This window comes from Phocoena phocoena, chromosome 8, assembly GCF_963924675.1.
Source record: "Phocoena phocoena chromosome 8, mPhoPho1.1, whole genome shotgun sequence".
NCBI lineage: Eukaryota > Metazoa > Chordata > Mammalia > Artiodactyla > Phocoenidae > Phocoena > Phocoena phocoena.
The window spans coordinates 104162900-104182743 of record NC_089226.1 but is presented as its reverse complement, the minus strand read 5'-3'; the positions used below and the strand labels follow the sequence as shown (position 1 = coordinate 104182743).

The 19844-nt window shown below is 40.1% G+C and overlaps 1 protein-coding gene across 1 annotated transcript in view; it reads right to left on the bottom strand.

The window, feature by feature from the left end:
- TOP6BL (TOP6B like initiator of meiotic double strand breaks) overlaps nucleotides 1-19844 on the bottom strand; it is a 106425-nt gene that overhangs the window by 76565 nt on the left and 10016 nt on the right. The window contains exon 2 of the mRNA XM_065882723.1: nucleotides 6658-6711. The gene's annotated coding sequence lies outside the window, so the exon portion shown is untranslated. The remainder of the gene's footprint in view (nucleotides 1-6657; nucleotides 6712-19844) is intronic.

Sequence of the window (19844 nt, the reverse complement as noted above, 5' to 3'; positions counted from 1 at the left end):
TTTAGAACTATTAAAAGAACTATTTAAAAGAATATCATGACTTCAGTGTAAAAAAGAATGGTCTCAAATCAATGATTACAGCTTCCACTTTGAGAAACTAGAAACAGAAAAGCAAAAGAGATCCAAAACAAGCAGAAGAAAGGAAAGAATAAAAGATCAGAGTGAAAGTCAATGAAATAGAATACAACAGAAAGAATATGGTTCTAGCGAGACTGATTAAAGAAAGAGAAAGTGAGAAAGTAAGAGAGAGAGACGAATATAAACCACCAACATCAGGAGTGAGAGAGGTGATATTGCTAGAGATTCTACAAGTGTTGGAAGGATAATAAGGGTATATTATGAACAATTTTATGTCAATAAATTTAACAACTTAGATGAAATGGACAAATTCCTTGAAAGGTACAAACTACCCACACTTACTCAAAAAAACAAAATAACCAGAATAGCCCTATAATCATCAAAGAAATTGAATTTGTAGTTAAAATATTTCCCACAGGGCTCCCCTGGTGGCGCAGTGGTTGAGAGTCCGCCTGCCGATGTGGGGGACACGTGTTCGTGCCCTGGTCCGGGAAGATCCCACATGCCGCGGAGGGGCTAGGCCCGTGAGCCATGGCCGCTGAGCCTGCACGTCCGGAGCCTGTGCTCCGCAACGGGAGAGGCGACAACGGTGAGAGGCCCACGTACTGCAAAAAAATATATATACATATTTCCCACAAAGGAAAAATCAGGCCCGGATGGCTTCCTTTGATGAATTGTACCAAATATTTAAGGAAGAAATAATACCTTCCACAGAAATTCTTCTAGACAATTGAAGAACAGAGAACACATCCTAATTCATCTTATAAAGTCAGCATTACTCTGATACCAAAATAAAACAAAGTCATTACAAGAAAAGAAAACTACAAATATCTCTTATGAACACAGATGGAAAAATTATTTTTTAAATGTCAGTAAATCAGGCTTCCCTGGTGGCGCAGCGGTTAAGAATCTGCCTGCCAATGCAAGGGACTCAGGTTCGAGCCCTGGTCCGGGAAGATTTCACATGCTGTGGAGCAACTAAGCCCATACACCACAACTACTGAGCCTGCACTCTAGAGCCTACGAGCCACAACTACTGAGCTTGCGAGCCACAACTGCTGAAGCCCACGTGCCTAGAGCCCATGCTCCACAACAAGAGAAGCCACCACAATGAGAAGCCCACGCACCGCAATGAAGAGTTGCCCCCCCTCGCCGCAACTAGAGAAAGCCTGTGCGCAGAAACAAAGACCCAACACAGCCAAAACTAAAAATAAACAAAATAAATAAATTTATTTTAAAATAATTTTTTTAAATAAATAAATAAAATGTCAGCAAATCAAATCCAACAATACATAAAAAGGATACATAATGCATCATGGCCAACTGGGATTTATCCCAGAAATGCAAAGTTGGTTTAACATTTGAAAATCAATGTAATTCACCACATTAACAGCCTAAAAAAGAAAAATCATATGATCTTCTCAATAAATGCATAAAATCATTCGATAAAATCCAACATCCATTCATTCCTAATAAAAACTCTCAGCAAGCCAGGGCTAAAAGAGAACTTCCTCAAACCAATAAAGGGCATATTTAAATATTAAAGAAACAAAAGAAGACAAATTCATTTATTTTAACTTCTCTTGATCTTCAGTTAATCTTCTCTTTATAAAATCTTTCCATGTGTTATGCAAATTTAGCAGCAAGAGACTATTTAGAATGTATCAAAAGCGTGAGGGTTAAGTGTGGACTCACAGGATAACCAATGACCTAAGTCCCCAAGCTCTTCCCTTACTTCTAAACTTAATATCGGAGACTGAGTTAGGTCTCAGTTTCCTCATCTCTGAAACAGAAATGGTGATAACTTATGTCTGACCTATCTCTCGAGAATGAGGTCATGTCTACAAAACGAGCTCCCAGGAGAAAAAGTGTTAGATAAGTAGTGAGATTTAGAGTTGTTGATCTTGTAAGATAGCAAATTATAATAGATTTTAAATTTTTGACTATGAGCATCTCAGATTTTAAAAACATATATTAAGTCAGACATCCAAGAGTTCACCATTGTGAGTTTTTCACTCAATGTTGAGCAAGCCTGGACACATCAATCTCTCTAATGTAAGAAAAGCACAACTCCTGACTTCCATTCCCAACAAATTAACAAAAGGGACAAAACTAAATATTTTTCTTTTTAAATCTCCCTGATGCCATTTTAGAGGCAAAAGCTGAACCATCATAACTATGTAACCATACATCAACAGCAAAACTGTCTTCCCCACTTTCAAGGGTTGGTACTCCTATCTAGTCCTTTGAAGAAAACAAAGTTGTAAATTTTCTTACCTGGGAAAAATACATGAACATTTTTTTAAATGATTGGCCAAACTGTATTTTAGTAAAGCGTTAAATTATGTCAATAAACATGGGAATGAGGAGATATTTAAAATAAGATTAAAAAACAAGTAAAAATAATATGACTAGGAGAGACAAAAAAAAACAGTGAAATAAATAAAGACCTATATATATATGGCTTTTTTCATATTCCTCCATCTCATCACTCTCTTCTACCCTTTCTTTTCCTTCTTTTCTTCACTAAAGTAAGGACATGTTAGGAAGTAGCTTCTAGATCTGGGCAAGAAGGACAAGCTAAAACTATCCCGTTTCACCAAATAGATATTTATGATAGAATTAGTTCTACATAAATGGATAACAAATGAATATGTAAATGGATTTCTACATAAATGGATAACTATATGATGCAGAATAGTAGTACATATGTTAATATAAAGGAATGAGAATTTTTAAACACATAAGAATTTATCTATCTTAATGAGCATCATCCTTCAAAGTGCAGGAGATTATTCTAATTGACAGAGTACCTCAAATCGGGTCTGAGGTGTTTTATTCTAATAAGCAATTGGGAGTCATTAAGGGAGAAATATAAAGCTGTGTTTAAATTAATAAATAATTTAATAAATAATAATTCTACACTATAAAAGCAAAATTAACCAAAAATTCAATTACATTAGATAATGGAGAAAAGAAAAGGAGAAGCCTCCCCTTCCCCTCAAAAAAAGCCAAAACTTTTAAGCCTGGAGAATTATGAAAATGTTAGTATCACTGAAAGGAATGGAGATTACACCGCAAGTTAGTTTAAGAAAATGAACCCTATTTTAGACATGTTACACATGATATTCCAGAGGAACCCTCAAATGGAATAGTCCAATTGACAATCAAAGCTAGAAACACATTAGAGATAGAGACAAAAAGATGTCTCATCAACATAGAAATAATAGTTAAAGCCTTAAAAGCAGAAGATATCTGAAGTAAACGTAGAATAAAGATGCAGAATGATAAAGGGAAGAAAGGCATATTGGTGACTGAACTTTAGGGAATATCCTCTGTGTTACCAAAGAAGCACTATGGTACTTATCACACTGTATTTTATTTTCAGAGGTACCTCTCACTATAACTTTCTCGTGGCAAGGTAGAGGTTCAATAAAGGTTTACTGGACAAAAGTTCAAACAGTTAGGTACCACAGACAAAAGAAAACTTAAAAAGAACATAAACCGTTAGAGAGGTAGAAAAACAGGGAGACTATCTTGGTCATCATTTATTAATCCAGCATAAATAAAACACCCAGAAATATGAGCCTGTTTGTATAGGAACTGATCTGAAGTGGTCCAGATCCAGAGAAAAAGTACCTTGATACAACTCTGATAGAATAGATTGAAGAGTAAAGAAAACTGAAGCTGGATGGCTCTACAACAGTACAGTTCCCCTAAAGAGAGGGCAGACCTCTTTTTAGGCACTGAGAGAAATCAACTGAGCAATGAAGAGGATGACATAGCTAACAAACTGAATTCAGAGGCATATGAATTTTGTACAGATACATAATTCTTTAGCACTGGGAAATCTGATGGTTAATGAATCAGCCACCAGACTTCCTGATGAAGTTAATTACATAGTGTAAAGATTTGTGAATAGACCAATTCAAAGCAGTTTGCTAATAATGTTATAGGAATGCTAAATAAGTAACAAGAGTAATAAAGGCATAATTAATGGTACATAAGTCAGGGAACTAAGGAATTCAAATCTTAGTCTTGGACAGCTTCCTTTGTGAGCTTCACTGAGTCATTTTTGTTACTAATTAGTAAGAATAAATAGCATTATTAAGTGGAAGTTAATATCATGAGCCCTAACAGCTAGAGAGAAGACAGGCTAAAGTTGGTTACTAAATGTGATTGACTATGAGCAAATGACTCAATTTTTATTGTGTATTTGATGTACACTACTTCCTCTTTGTACAAAAAGTTAGCCACCTCCACTTCATCACAAGGATATGAAAATAGACTAAATAAATATGCACAAAATTGCTTTGAGCTTTTAAAATAACAAATTAAAACTAAGTCAACATGACACAAACTGTCTAAAGTTTGTATTAGCATAATAAATAGGTGGTTATTCCATAAACTATACTCAATACCTTCTCCCTATTATTAACAATGATAATAAAACCATTTCTTTGTACTTACATGGCTTTTCACTTTTTTCAAAGCACTTTCACAAATATTAGACAAAGAAGCAGCACTATGTATGATCTAACCACTCATTGTGCCGTTTAGGTTTAAGTTGCAGGAAATATTCCTATCTCCTCCCTAGAGTTAATAACATATTCCCTTTTATTTTTATGAATTTTCATTTCTTTCAAAGCACCTTCACACATTTAACTGGAGCAATGGCATTAAGAATGCCTTTCAAAAAAAAAAAAAAAAGAATGCCTTTCCACTCTTTGCATCATCTCAGTGGCATAATCCAAAAAGGAAGAGAACTAAAGATTGATAAATAGACTAGATGATTTTGAGGCAGTCAACTCATGATTCTTAAAGTTGAATTCAGATTTTCTAAAAGTCTTAGAATTGCAGCAAACTCTCCAGGACAGTAAGCTGATTCTCTCTTTCTTCCAGGCATAGGCTTTGGGAGGCAGTATAATTAGATGATTAAGATATCTTAAATATGGCACTAAGGGGAGAAACCAAATCTATCATGTTCACCACTGTAACCCCTCTGTGTCAACCACAAAGCTCAGCACACAGTAAATGCTCAATAAATCATCACTTTGATTATTACTACAGGGAGAACATTCTACCCAAGCTCCCACAGTACATCTGTTATGGAGCTAAGAACAAAAATCTCTATTTTTTGTTTTATTACTTTTCCTCCACAATTACTGCTTTTAAATGTGTGCACACCAAGCAGAATCTAAACAAATTAGGACCACAGAGCAAAAAGCTGAGGTTTATTAGGAATCCAGTGTACAGACAGCTGGAAGGTAGATTCAGAGGGCCAAGACAATTTCAAAGGCTAAAGAGAATACACCTGATGACCCTTAAATTAACAAGCAAGCACTTTTAAATTCCCATGCTTAAACTAAAAATTACTTCAAATAAGAAGTTTCAAAAGGTAGAACTGTTTCCTATATGTTTATGTCTTTAGTCTTTCATACTGTGAGTTGCAAAAAAATAGTTTCTTCTTTTCTTTGATAAGACCAAGATAAAGGAAGGTACTTTGGTTTATGCAGTAATTGAGTTGCTGGAAATCTGGGTATAAATTAAAATTTTAAATTGATTGTATTTTAAAAAGCATTAAGAAACCCTGCTATTTGAAAAAGTCCAACGGTAATACATTTCACAAACATTTACTTTATAACATTATACCCTTCTAATGTAGCTTTTTGATTGTTTCTATATTTAATACATAGCATATTTTCTTAAAGCAGTGACAAACATAAGTCAAAAAAACCCCACCACAGTTAATTAACTGTACTCCAATATAAAATAAAAAGTTAAAAAAAAACCCACCACAAAAAAAAAAAAAAAAAAAAAACCCCACCACAATCTATTTATATTCCAGGATTAGTTGGGGAAAGTTTCTTTTAAAAAAATTGTTTTGTAAAATTTGTAAATTAACCACTCATTAGGAAAAGACAGACCCATTAGATAATATTTACAAGCCACACAACCATAAAAGATAAAAATGAAGGCACAATGGTTCTCAAATCATTTTTGTCTCCTTAAAATAATGTATGTATGTCCTTTGGTTTTAGATTATTCTCAAATCAAAGGAAAGAAGAACTTCTAAAACTAAGGTCACTGAAAACTCCTAAACCGTAAACCTTGGCATGTGGAAAACAGTATTAATACCAGCCCAAATCTTTTATAGTAAAAGCATTCTCCATATATTATTTCTTTGAGGTAGATGTGAACAAATACTTTACTAAAAATTGAATTTTACATCTGGGAAAATTCTGCCTGAGGCTGTATACAGAGTATTCATAGAAGCTACAGTGACCTAGGTATCTTGTCTTAGGTCTATACAATTTTCCTGTATCTGTACAATTTTATAGATCATCTTTCAGCAGGATTTTCAGATAAATTACAGGATAAACTGCTGCATGGAACATGCAAATATACTAAAAAAGTATTCATTGTTTATCTGAAATTCAAAGTTAAGTGAGTGTCCAGTATTTTTATTTGCTAAATCTGACAACTCTATCTTTCAGTATATGTTAAATTTGTTTCAGAAAATACCAAATTTATTGACAGGAAGAGATATAATCTTGTGGAAGCTGGGTAATTCTTTACCTTTTAGGAACTTCTTGAGGACCAAACCGCCAAAAATGCTTCCTGCAGAAGCAACTGTAAGAAACAGAATACAAAGAAGTATCATAAATAAAGCAATTCAATGGATTTCATCTAAAGAATCATATGGGAGCCTGAAATCACTGTTTATAGATACAGAACATTAAAAGATGGTCACTACTAATGAATTCAGTAAAAATAGAGGCACCAAAGAAGTATTATGAGGCTACAACTGTTCAGGGGCAGAATAACTTCTTAGAGATGAGAACCAAATAGCAACTCCTTTTACCTATATTAAACACCAGGACTGCCTCTTTGGATATTACTATTCCTGATAGAAAAGGATCATAGGAAGACCACAGACTCTTGCTAGTAACCAGAGTATATCATGCCAATAACTCATATTCCAATATGAGATTCAATTAAAATGTTTGGCCTTTCTTTTAACCAATTTACTCTTTAGTAAATTTACTCTTTACTAGACTATCAGGTAAGAATTATCTGTACCTAGAGTTCTAAATCTGAACATTCCGGCACTTAGAGCAATAATTCTTCAGGGAAAGACGGTAAGGGAGGAAGCCGGCACCTAAGAGGGGGGAAAAGATCAGAATCACCTGGAGGCTTTTTTACCAAATAGAACATGCCTTCCCCCAGAATGATGCGACCCCACAGTTAAGAATCTAAGAATCACTGCCACAAGAACCAATGGAAATGTGTCTATCCCTCAAGAAATATGTATTCTTCAGGCAGGGAAAAAAGGTTGAGAACCACTGATCTAGGGTGAGAGGCAATACCATTCTCTAAATGTGTGCTATCCAATACAGTAGCTACTAGCTACATGAGGCTATTTAAATCTAACTAAATTAAATCCAATGAGGAACTCTGTTCCTCAGTCACACTAGCCACATTTCAAGTGTTCAATAGCCAAGCACGGCTAATGGCTACGGTACTGAACAGCATAAAGAACATTTCCATCATCACAAAAAGTTCTATCAGATAGCATTGTTCTAGATCTCCAGATTTTGAATGATTCTGGATAAATGATACATATTTCAAAAGGCTTGAGCCCAGGTAGCATAGAATAAACAAAAACAATCTTTTTTTTTTTTTTTAAACTTAGTGTTCCTCACAGGTATACACTGATTCTGACCTAAAGGAGTGGGTGATTGTGATTGGGACAGGGATGGAAGGTGGTAGCAGGCCGACACCAGTGATTAGCAAGGAGCTAGAATATCAACAAGAAACAAACCACAAACTGTATGTCTCACAGCGTGTCCATGATGTTTCTCAACTGCATATATCACACTGTTCCCTCTAACAACCTTTCTTAGTTTTAACAAGTATCATATCAACAATTGTTGAAAATGGGTCACTTTGGGTGAACATGTGCAGGGAGAGCAATCATTCTGCCTGCTCCACACCCAACCCCAAATTTTCAGCTATGCTTCTAATCCTTCCGTATTAAATAAAGTGCTACCCTTCAAATGCAAAGATGACAGAACACATATTTTTAAAGACAGCATTCCCCCAAATTCTCTTTACAGAAGATGATTTTTTAAAAAGCTACGAGGTCAAATATGTTTGGGAAATTCTATATACTACAGCCCATTTTTAAAGATTCACAGTCCGTGCTTGCATATTAAAGGTTCTGAGAAGATCTAAAGTGACAAAACTCATTTGATTTTAACCAGCATTCCTCAAGTTTACATGACTGCATAACTCCTTTCTCATAATTTATATAAACATCCTGTAGCACACATTTTGGGAAACACTGCAGTAATAATACTTGTTAAAGCCTTCAACAATTACTGATAGAAAAAACTATTGGGTTGGCAAAAAATTTCCCTCAGTTTTTAAGTAAAAATAAAAGACATTTTTCATTTTTACCAAGAACTTTATTGAACAACGTATTCACAGTTTTGTTCCACTACCTTCTGCCACTTTTCAGGCAACTTCATAATTCCATCTTCCCAAAACTTTTTATCTTTTTGAGCAAAGAACTGGGCCAGGTGCCTTTCACAGTCTTCAAGGGAATTGAAATTTCCATTAAAAGAATTCCGTAAAGACCGAAATAAATGGAAATCTGAACGTGCAATGTCTGGTGAATACAATGGATGAATCAGAACTTCCCAGCCAAGCTGTACAGTTTTCACCTGGTCATCAAAGAAACATGTGGTCTTGCGTTACCCTGATGGAAGATTATGCATTTTCTGTTGACTAATTCCGGACGCTTTTCAGAGTGCTGCTTTCAGTTGGTCTAACTGGGAGCAGTACTTGTTGGAATTAATCGTTTGGTTTTCTGGAAGGAGCTCGTAATAGAGGACTCCCTTCCAATCCCACCATATACACAACATCACCTTCTTTGTATGAAGACCAGCCTTTGGTGTGGTTGATGGTGGTTCATTTCGCTTGCTCCACGATCTCTTCCATTCCACCTTATTGTACAGTACCCACTTTTCATCTCCTGTCACAATTTGTTTTAAAAATGGAACGTAACATTCGTTACGTTTAAGTAGAGAATCACATGCGGAAATACGGTCAAGGTTTTCTTCGCTTAACTTATGTGGAACCCAAACATCAATGCAATTAACATAACCAAGCTGGTGCAAATGATTTGTTTTAATTTTATTTATTTTTGGCTGCGTTGGGTCTTCGTTGCTGCGTGCGGGCTTGTTGCAGTGGTCTCTCTTGTTGCAGAGCATAGGCTCTTTGCACGCGGGCTTCAGTAGTTGTGGCACATGGGCCGTAGAGTGCGTGGGCTCAGTAGTTGCCGCTCGTGGGCTCTAGAATGCAGATTCAGTAGTTGTGTGTGGCACACAAGCTTAGTTGCTCGGTGGCATGTGGGATCTTCCCGGACCAGGGATCAAATCCCTGTCCCCTGCATTGGCAGGCGGATTCTTAACCACTGCACCACCAGGGAAGTCCTGCAAATGACTTTCAACACTTGATTTGGATATTTTGAGTATGTCGGCTATCTCCCGTGTAGTATAATGTTGATTGTTCTCAATTAATGTCTCGATTTGATCCCTATCAACTTCAACAGGTCTACCCAACCATGGAGCATCGTCCAGTGAGAAATCTCCAGCACGAAACTTTGCAAACCACTTTTGACACATTCAATCAGTCACAGCACCTTCTCTATACACTGCACAATTTTTTTTTTTTTTGCGTTTCAGTTGTGTTTTTACCTTTCTTGAAATAATAAAGCATAATATGCTGAAAAGGTTGCTTTTTTCTTTCATCTTCAATATTAAAATGGCTACACAAAAATTCACCAATTTTGATGTTTTTTCTAAATGCACGCTGATATAACAGCTGTCACAATACAATCTAACAAAATTGTTTTGAATGAAGTTAAAGACAACTAAACGCTACTAGAGCCATCTTACAGAAAAAACCTTTTGGCCAACCTAATATATAGTCATCCCTCAGCTTCTCACAGATGGACCATTCCAACAACAAAATTTTCTGGTTTGTTGTGAGTTGCATTTTGTGCCTCTAAAAGAGATTTTGAAGAACTAAGGCCCAGTACTTGTGAATATGACCTTACGTGGAAATAGGGTCTTCATAAATGTCATCAAGATGAAGTCATACTGGGTGAGAGTGGCCCTAAATCCAATTGGTGCCCTCATAAGAAGGCCATGTGAAGACACAAACACAAGGGAAGACATTACATGTAGACAGAGACAGAGATTGGAGCAATACATCTACAAGTCAAGAAACACCAAGGGCTTGCTGGCAACTACCAGAAGCTAGGAGAGAGATAAGGAATAGATTTCTCCCTCAGAGCCTCCAGAAGGAACCAACCCTGCTGAGATCTTGATTGTGGGTTTCTGGCCTTCATAACTGTGATAGAATAAATTTACTTTGTTTTAAGCCACCCAGTTTGTGATACTTTGTTACAGCAGCCCCAGGTTTAGTTCCCAGCCCTAGCCCAATGACACCAATCCACACTTACAGGTAAAGATGACAGATTGAACATACACATCTACTTTTACTCCCTCCTGAAATCTCAATAAAATGGAAAAGGAGTATTTTTTAAAGGAATAAACCCACAAAGATAGAGAATAAAAGAGAAAGATGATTATAATAAAATTATAGAAATAGAAAAGCAGAAGGACTAGTGGGAAAGGATTTCGGACTCAAGACCTGAAAAATTAAATTATAAGCCAAAAAAGGGAAAGGTGAAGAAACAACACCAATTATACAACAAAATCCCCAAAGACTCAAAAATGGCAGTATTAGGAACCTCTGGAAGTAGGAGTGGGAGCCAAAATAAGGAGAGTCAGCTGAAAAAATGAATTTAAGAAGTAGTCAGATCTTTAGATTCCCTTCTCCACTCAGCCTTCTAAGGACTGGCCCTCCCTAACCTTGGTGAGGGGGTGGGGAGAGGTTATTCTTTGAAAAGATAGAAGCATGGGTCTCTGGGCTGGGAACTAAAGTTGTACTAAAAACAAATGGATTGAGTGAACATAAACGTTGAAAGCTAAGATACAACCACCCCCCACTCCCCCCACCCCAATCCCTCAATCCTAGAATGCTGGCGATCTGGCTTTTTATCTACCTGGTGAAAGACTCTGAACATATGCATAGAAAAATCTAGAAGAATATATACTGAATGTTAATAATTATCTCAAGGGGTGAGATTACTGAAGAGTCTCATTTTCCATAATATATGTTTCTGTAATGTTATAATGTTTCATGACAAGCACGTATCGCTTTCCTCCTGTCAAAAAAATAATAAAAATAATAAAGAGACAATAAGCAGAAGAGAAAGGCCCCTTATACTAGACGGGCTGAAGAGGTCCATTAGGCTCAAAATGTCTATGGAATTCAGTTTCTTGCCAAAAGCTACTGTAGCTCAAGTCCCTTTCTTTGAGTGAAATCAACCCTGCCACCTTGAGCACAGTTTACTGGATCAGAATCAATGCACAAGCTAAGAGAACCATATGCAGACCAACATCACCCTAGCCAGGTAACTAACCACCTCTCTCACGAATGGTGGGAACTCTGTCCAATCAGAGTGGAGTTCATGTGGAGTGACAGCAAACTAAACTATCATATCCCTCTTGAGGATGTTCACTGCTAGGTAAACAAAGAGAAGACAGGTCATTCCAGTTCAGGTGAGAAAATGTCTTGTAGAGCCTAAAGTACTATCCAGTCTCAACTGGGACTCAGGGTGACTCCTCTAAGGCTGATGGGACAACTTCATTCCAAAGTATTCTTCAATAAACCTACACACACACACACACACACACACACACACAGCCAAAAGACAGTCAGACAAAAAAGTTATCACTTCACAAGTTCAAGAAAATTAATTGTGTCAGGGCCACTCAATGCATCAGCTTTCCAAGAGTACAGGCAAAAATGATGAAAGAGTAAGAGCCAAATGGAAGAGATATATATTTTCAAATTAACTGCAAGTTAGGATTATCAAAGTACGCACCATTCATCATTTAATTTTTTTTTTTTTGGCTCTTTTCCAACTACCAAAGGCTGGACACGAACGAAAGAGGATACAAAATTCAATGTAATATAATTTAGCTATGAAAAAGGAGGTTAAAACCAAGAGCAAGAGTTAGATTGTTTCTGAGCAATCTAAACTTAAACCAGTAAAATAAATAATCCTTTGATAAGTCATCCTACTCACCTTTCCTGTATGACAGATTTGTAAATCTATCACCAGATACTTATTTCATAATCACTTAAGTTTAATTCTGGAACAACTCTGGAGTAATAACATAATAAAAAATTATGACTAATTGAAATTTTTAAATAAACTATAACATAAATCATGACAAAACAAAGACAGAAATCAATATTTTTTCTTCCTCCACTTACTAGTTGTTACACAATGAAGAGTATTTGCCTGGTGCTTAGAATTTAATGCTTCTATGGAAATCATTAGCTCTCCTTCTAGCAATGCTCCCTTTGATATTCTTGCTGTTTCACACCTCCAGTGAATAATTAAATATTTCAGTATCTGAAAAGGGCACAATTCAAAGAAAACACAACCTTCTTTAAAAAATCATGGTAATAATAAACTTGTATGACACAGCTAAATTAATAATTCTCATTTCCAAAAACTAATATTCTTGCTTGCAAAATGTCAGATTTACAATTGTTAAGAACAAAGCATTGTGTCTAAACAGAAGAAACAGCTAGGTGAGTGACATAAAAAAGGAGACAGCGAAATTCAACACAATGTCCAAGACAGGAAATGGAGACAAAAAATTGTTTTATTCAAAGGATAAGTTCATCTGGAAATAATAATTTGAAAAAATTAAGTGGGAGTTTGTTTTTCCTGTTTTATTTTTTTCTTCTCCCTAAATAAAAGCCAACATGAAGATTATGAATAAGAATGGCATCTGCTTGTGAATCACCTTTACCTTTCATTAAATCAACACTTCTGAGGGTCAGAATACTAGTTGCGAACATTGGCTCCAGAAGCAGATGCCTGGGTTTGAATCCCTGATGAGCCAAACACTAGCATGTGACCTTGCACAAATTACTTAACTTCTCTGTACCTCAGCTTCCTCATTTATAAAAATGAGGACAAATCTACCACATACAGCAGCTGCTGAACGTAAACAATATGTGCAAAATGTTTAACACAGTGCCTGGTATATAGTAAATGCTTAATAAATATTAGCTATTATTTCTAACAAATTCATCTGCACACAATATTTTAAGTTTAACAGGTCTCCACGATATCTTGGTAAAACATTCAATCTTGAGGAGACCATTTTAAAATAAAATATATTGTATTTAATTTCCATTACTATTTATGAAAGTAGACTCTCACTTCCACACTGAGGTACCATAGCGAAAATTATTACACGCCCCCCCCCCTTTCTTTTTAAAGGCAGGGAGATCCCAGCATGAGAACTTGGGAACTAAGATCCCAATGTGTACCAGTTTGTGTACCAGGCATTTCTACAGTCTAACACTTTCCTTCACACATCCTCTGACTTACTGTGCTCCCTCTGTTCAGATTTTCCCAGAGTTTCTTTATCCATAATGAGAGAGCAGTTGGGAAAAGAACATCAGCCTGTGAGTCAGAAGCTCTGGGTTCTATGCTAGGTTCTGTCATCTGTAAAATCTAAACCTCCAACTCTCTCTGATAACAAAGAAGGCAGGAAGCCTGGGAGAACTCGAGGTGCCTTCAGGTCAACCCCTTGTGGCCTCTGGTCCTATTTCACCTGTCTAGTAGTTACGTACTAGTAGTTAATCTGTCTAATACGAGGCCAGTAGTTAAGAATTCAATCATGTAAGGCTGTAAAAACGCTGTCATGAATGAACAAAGGTGGCAAGTCGGGGCCAGGTGTTCAGTCCCACCCCCCAGAGCATCTCTGGCGCGTGGTGTGGTCCGAGCTGGGTGAGTGAAGCCTCCGAACCTCAGCCTCTCATCAGGCAGCTGCTCGGGGACCTGACCCAGGAACCCCCTCCACACCTCGGTTGACCCGCGTGCCAGATACGGCTTTCCCTCGCTCCCACTTTGCACCGGATGGCCCCGACTTCCCCCCAGGTCGCCCACCCCTGCTTTCTGCTCGCCCTCCCCGGCACGGGCGGGTCCTCCTGGGCTGGCATCCGGGCTTGAACCTGGGCGTCCGCTGAGGTTTGGCAAACACTTGAGCTGCCTGAGCCTCGGTTTTCTCAGCTGTCAGGTGGGGGCGACACCAGCGCTCAGAGGCCGGCCATGCCACCCACTGACCAAATTCTCCTCACTGAGCACCCCGCGGGCTTTACTGCCCAGATGCTCCCACGCCCCACTTCTCCTCTGCTCCTCACAACCCCGGGAGGGACACGCTGACTTTCACCGAATCCTATCATTCCCGAACCTTCCTTCTCCCCCTCAGGCAAAGCCAGACCCCTCTGCCCAAACTTCGCGGCCTCCTCACAAGGCCCGTCTCCTCAGAGTGTCCTCCTCCGCTTTCACTCCCTTCCCGGCATCACCTCGCAGACAGCCACGGCCGTCCCCTCCATTCCGCTCGGCGAGCAGTAGCGACGCCCAATCGCTGGGCGCCCGCCAGGGATTCGACCTCCGCCCGCGCCCACGCCCACGCCCACGCCTGGCCGCGCGACGGCGACCCTTCCCGCCCGCGCGCGCGCGCGCGCGCGAGCCCCGCCCACCGGTTCGCGGCGCCTGCGCACTCAGCGCCGCTCCGCCCCGCCCCTCTCCCCTGCGGCGAGCCGCCAGGACCTGCTAGGAGTGGTGCGGAGGGTTCCCGCGGTAGCGGGGGTCCGTGGGCCGGCCGCTGGGCAGGCTGCGGGGTTGGGGAGAGCCCGCGGGTGTCAACCGAGGCTGCAGGCGAGCAAGAATGAGGACAGGCCACCACTCCTCCCTTCCTCCCGAAAGAACTTTTCCACGGTCCCAGCGCGAGGTGCAGCCCTCAGCTCTTTGCCTCCGCCGGGAGAAGGGCTGCCGGTGCCGGAAGCGAGATCCCCAAACCGGTGCTTGACCTCCAAACAGTCTCACCTCCAGGGGGGACTGCCCCAAGTGCCCCAGGCCAACCTCTGGTTTCCCACCCTTGGCAAGTTAAAAAAGAGTTAAATTTGAATTTCAGATTTTAAAAAATAATAATTAAAAGAAAACAATTTTTTAGTCATATGTGTATCCCATGCAATATTTGGGACATATGTATACTAAAAAAAATTCGTTCTTCTGAAATTCAAGACTGGGCGTCTTGCATTTTATCTGGCAACCTGTCCCAAGCAGACCCCCAGCTTAATCCCAGGGTGCCCAGCCAGCCCCTAGGCAGGATCTGGAAGAGCACAAGCCCCCCAAGCTTGTGCACTAAATATGCCAACGACAGGACCTGGATTCCTTAGGCTCCAGCTGACAGAAGCTCCGGGGATTTCCAAGAGCATTCCCAACTGATCGGGAAGGTAGTCCTCCAGAATGCAGCTGCTGAACTAAGGGCTTTTCATGGAGGAGCATGGTAAGAGGGGCTTGAGCCCAAACTGATGATTTGGCAGTTGGTTCCTCAGGCATCCAAAAGAAAACTGGTGAGAGAGAGTCCTGCCTGGCAAAGCCTTGCCCAAGGACTTTGCCTTGGTGGTGCAGGGTTTTGGCTGCTTTCCTTCAAGGAAAATTCTTCCACCCCAGCTCCAGAAAGCCAGGACTGGGCAGAACAGGCAGGGGAGCTGGCAGAGTGCCTGTCCAGTACATAACCTTGGTGCTACTCCAGAGGACATGACTATTGAGACCTGAATCACAGAGCCTTGTCCATCTTTGCTCAGCACTGTTGACCACCCTCCCCATCTCTGTTGCTCAATAGGTAGATCTATTGCAGAAAGGTGGCTTTTATTTATGGAAAATTCATCATAAAACCATCTCGGACTTGATATGAGAACTGACTTTTGGGGAATCGTTGGAGCCTTCCTCTCCCTTTCACTCTCTTCTCTCTCGGGTGTACCCTTTAGGAAGGGGAGTTGCCAAGGGGAAGGGAGCTACGATTGAATGACTACCTGTTGTAGGGTACCACTGGCTCTTTATATCAATTTTTTTTACCCTCACAAGTATCTTGTGAGATAATTGTTATCTTCACTATTTGATGGGTGAGAAACCAAGATGCTGAAGATGGCTCTTTAAAATATTTCCCATGGAGAGTGTTGGCTCAGCAGAAAATGCCCCACCTTGAGAATGACACTGGGAAGGAAGGGTGGAGGAACAGCTGCCACTGTAGAAGTACTTCAAGTGAGTTGGTCGTCCTGCTTCCAGCCCTTGGCCTTGGAGTGAGCATCAGGGATGAACATGCAGTGGAATACCCAATACCATCCTAGAGGCAGGGGAGGCCTAACAGAGGTGGCCAGGGATACAGCCAGATGTCGGCAGAAGTGAGGAAGGGAGCCTGTGATCCGAGGGCCTGCCATCAGGATTGCCACCACATAAGCCATTGTAGTCAGCAAAGTTTGATGCAGGCTTGCCATGTGGTGAGCACCTCCTCTGTGCTAAGTGGTCCTCACCTTTCCTGTATCTTAAGTAATCCTCCCAATCTCGTTAAGGGAAGTGTTATTATCATTGTTTTATTAATGATGAGAATGAGCTTCCAAGAAGAGGTTGTATGACACTGAGTTTGTAAATGGCAGAGCCAGAATCTGAAATAAAAATCTCTTAACCACTCTTGCCTTCTCCCACGTGGATGTGACTGCCTAACTGCTTGTCTCAGAGTTCTGTAGTACAGGGACATTAGCATTACCATGAGAAGCCAACCCCTCCGTGCAAAAGCTAAGACAGTGAACTCAGGTGCCCTCATCTCCCTACAAACTAAGGCTTGAATAAGCCACAGTTCCCACCCTTCTTTCACCCGTCGGTGTGTGCCCCCATCCTGTTTGAGGTCTAGTAATTAACATACTATTGGACTGACTCCACATTATTAAAACTGTTTTTACTTAGACCCCAGCCTCAGAGCAGTAGAATGTTAGATCCAGAAGGGATTGTAGTAGAGGTTATCAGTGATCCCCAATAGATGAAAAAATTTGAGGCCCAGAGACATGAAATGACCTGTGTGAGGTTAAGGTCACCTTAGTCAACCAGGTCAACCAAGGAGCCTTTGGATGCTGCTTTGGACATCTTCAGCCCTGGAGTTCAGGGTCATATTACTAATGTCTTCAGAGGGCCAGTTCTCCCCTGTCCTTAGACTTAGTGGCATATTGACTCTGTTTGCATTCCTCCACCTACCTCAGGATTTGGATTACTGTTGCATGCCCACTTTGGGACATGCTGTTTATTCTGAGAAGAAATGCCCTGTCTGGGCAAAAGAGCCCCAGATTGATTCTGACCCAAACCCAAGGGTTTGAGCGGAGCCAGAACATCCTAGGGAATGCTACCAGGTGAACAGTGACATTTTAGGAACTGTTGAGCTGTCTTTTCCTTTTGAATGTGCCCTCTCTGTGTATATCATTCCTGGATACTTCTTAGGAGCTACCTTGTTCTCAGGCTCCCCTACAGCATTCAAAGGCCCTGAAGAGATGACCCTAGGCACTTTCGTGGAAAATATCCCTGAGGTCCCCCTTATCAGGCTGTTGCAAAATTAAGTCCACTTGAGTAGTTTCTTTCCCCCTGGGAATCTGTTGAGAGCCTGCTTCTCATATAGGCAATAGGAAAGGGTTAACTGCCTCTCTCGGGTCCTGAGCCAAGGCTGTGCCCCACCAGTTCCCATAACCGGGTTTCCTGAAATGGAGCAGGTCCCAGGTGCCTCTCCACTAATCACATCCCTGGAAATGGGGCCAGGAAGCTCAGATTAGCTCATCCCTTCACCTTCTTGAGGCCTTCTCCACCTGGAGCACAGAATCTGGGGCAGCTTCATGACTCACCTCCCTCTGCTTCCCTATCAGGGGTCAGAAAGGGATATTCTCGCAGAAGAATATTAGATTATGAGGGGCACTAGAGGCTACAGTGGTGCTGACTTTTGTGCCAATTCTTGCACTACAGCAAAGGAAAGATTCTCCCCCCAAGACGATATCACTGTTTGTATAACTAGAGTATTTCTTCTTCACCCCCATTCCCTATGTTTTCTTCCTCTCCTTCTTAGAATGACTGACTATGATACTGGGTAGCTTCCTGTTTTTCCTGGCTGATGATCAGCCTTTGTACAGAATCTCTGATTTCTCATCTACTAGTAGCAGGTTCTGGGGCCAGCCCAGGATAGCATTCCTTTCCTGTTAGTGTCTGGTTTCTCCTCTTTCTAGATAACCCATAAAATGTATATCACAAAGTGGTTCTGCTCTCCATAATTGGCTTTTTACTTTCTCTCTAGGCAGAGCTGGCTTTGTCCTGCCAGCTGGTGTCCACCGGAAGGGAAGTATTCTTTGTAGCATAGAAGACTCAGGAATGGAAACAGCAGTGTGATCTGGTCACATATGGCCAAGGAAACCAGTTGATTCAAAGGCCAGATGATCAACTTTACTTGAAAGACAAGTAGGCTAACTGGGACAAAGAATCTTCTTCTAGGTGCTCCATTAAAGAGGACACTGGATCCACATGTTCAGTCTTGGTTCACTTGTTGTGTGATTACAGTACTCTGCAGTATTTTTCCAAGAATGCTGGTGTACGAAGTCTTTAAAGCTAGTAGTATGGAAACTCGGTTGAGCTTATCTTTCACTGGCCTCCAAAGTTGACTTGATTTTCACCCATTCTGGCTTTAAGGCCGCTTCTATCTTCTGTGTCCCCAACTTTCATTCTCACCAGCTGAGAAAAGGCTGTGGGATCAAAAGTCTAAAAGGGTCAGGATGTCAGGATTCTTTTCCCATTTTACTAGTCACTTTAGGTGTTATGTTCTAGTTTTCCACAACTAAAATAGGAAAATTCTCCCAGGGATATGGTTAAAATAACATCTGTGAAACAATTGGAGAGTTTTAGAATCTTTAAATTAGAAGAAATCTTAGAATTCTTTTAATCGAGTACTTCCCAACCAGAGGAGCAATATTTTTTCCAATTCATTTCCTTTATCTCCACCCCTCCTCCTGAATAGCCTCTCTCCACCTCCTTCCTCAACCTATTCCTGGTAACCAAGGCAGAGAATTGATCTAGTTTGCATATTTTGTGTATTTAGGATTGGGAAATACCTCCCTGATTTCATGCAAGAGTCATTCCAACTGTCCTGACAAGTTGATACCTAGCTTTTACTTGAATTGTTGAATTTACTTGAATTGATGAATTTACTTGAATTGTTGGGAAAGATGCCACCTCAGAGGCAATCCATTCCAGTTTTGGACAGCAGTGGTTTGGTAGAGTTTTCCATTATATTGAACTGAAATCTCCCCTGCTGTATCTTCCACCCATTGGTCCCAGCTCTGCCCTTTGAAACCACAGAGAATTCATCTAATCCTTTTATAAAGGGTAGAGGGGAATACCCAGAATTCTTATTGTTAACTTGTCACAGTGGTTCAGACCTGGCCTGAATGATTGTATTACAGATGTCCTTTGCTTTATACACTAGCTATGTTCCTGAAACGTGTAAACCCAGTTTTGTGTGAATCAAATCATTTTAAACATACTGGGAAACTGTCTGAAAGGAACCCTGTTATCAGTTCTTTCATTAACTAAAAATTCCTTTTGTAATGCAAATAACCACCCCGTCCCTGCATTTAACCTTTTTTGCAAGTCTAGATCTTCATACTTGATGTTTTACTTGAGGGGAGATTTGCCTACATACAAAATAAGTAAAATAATGATAATAGCA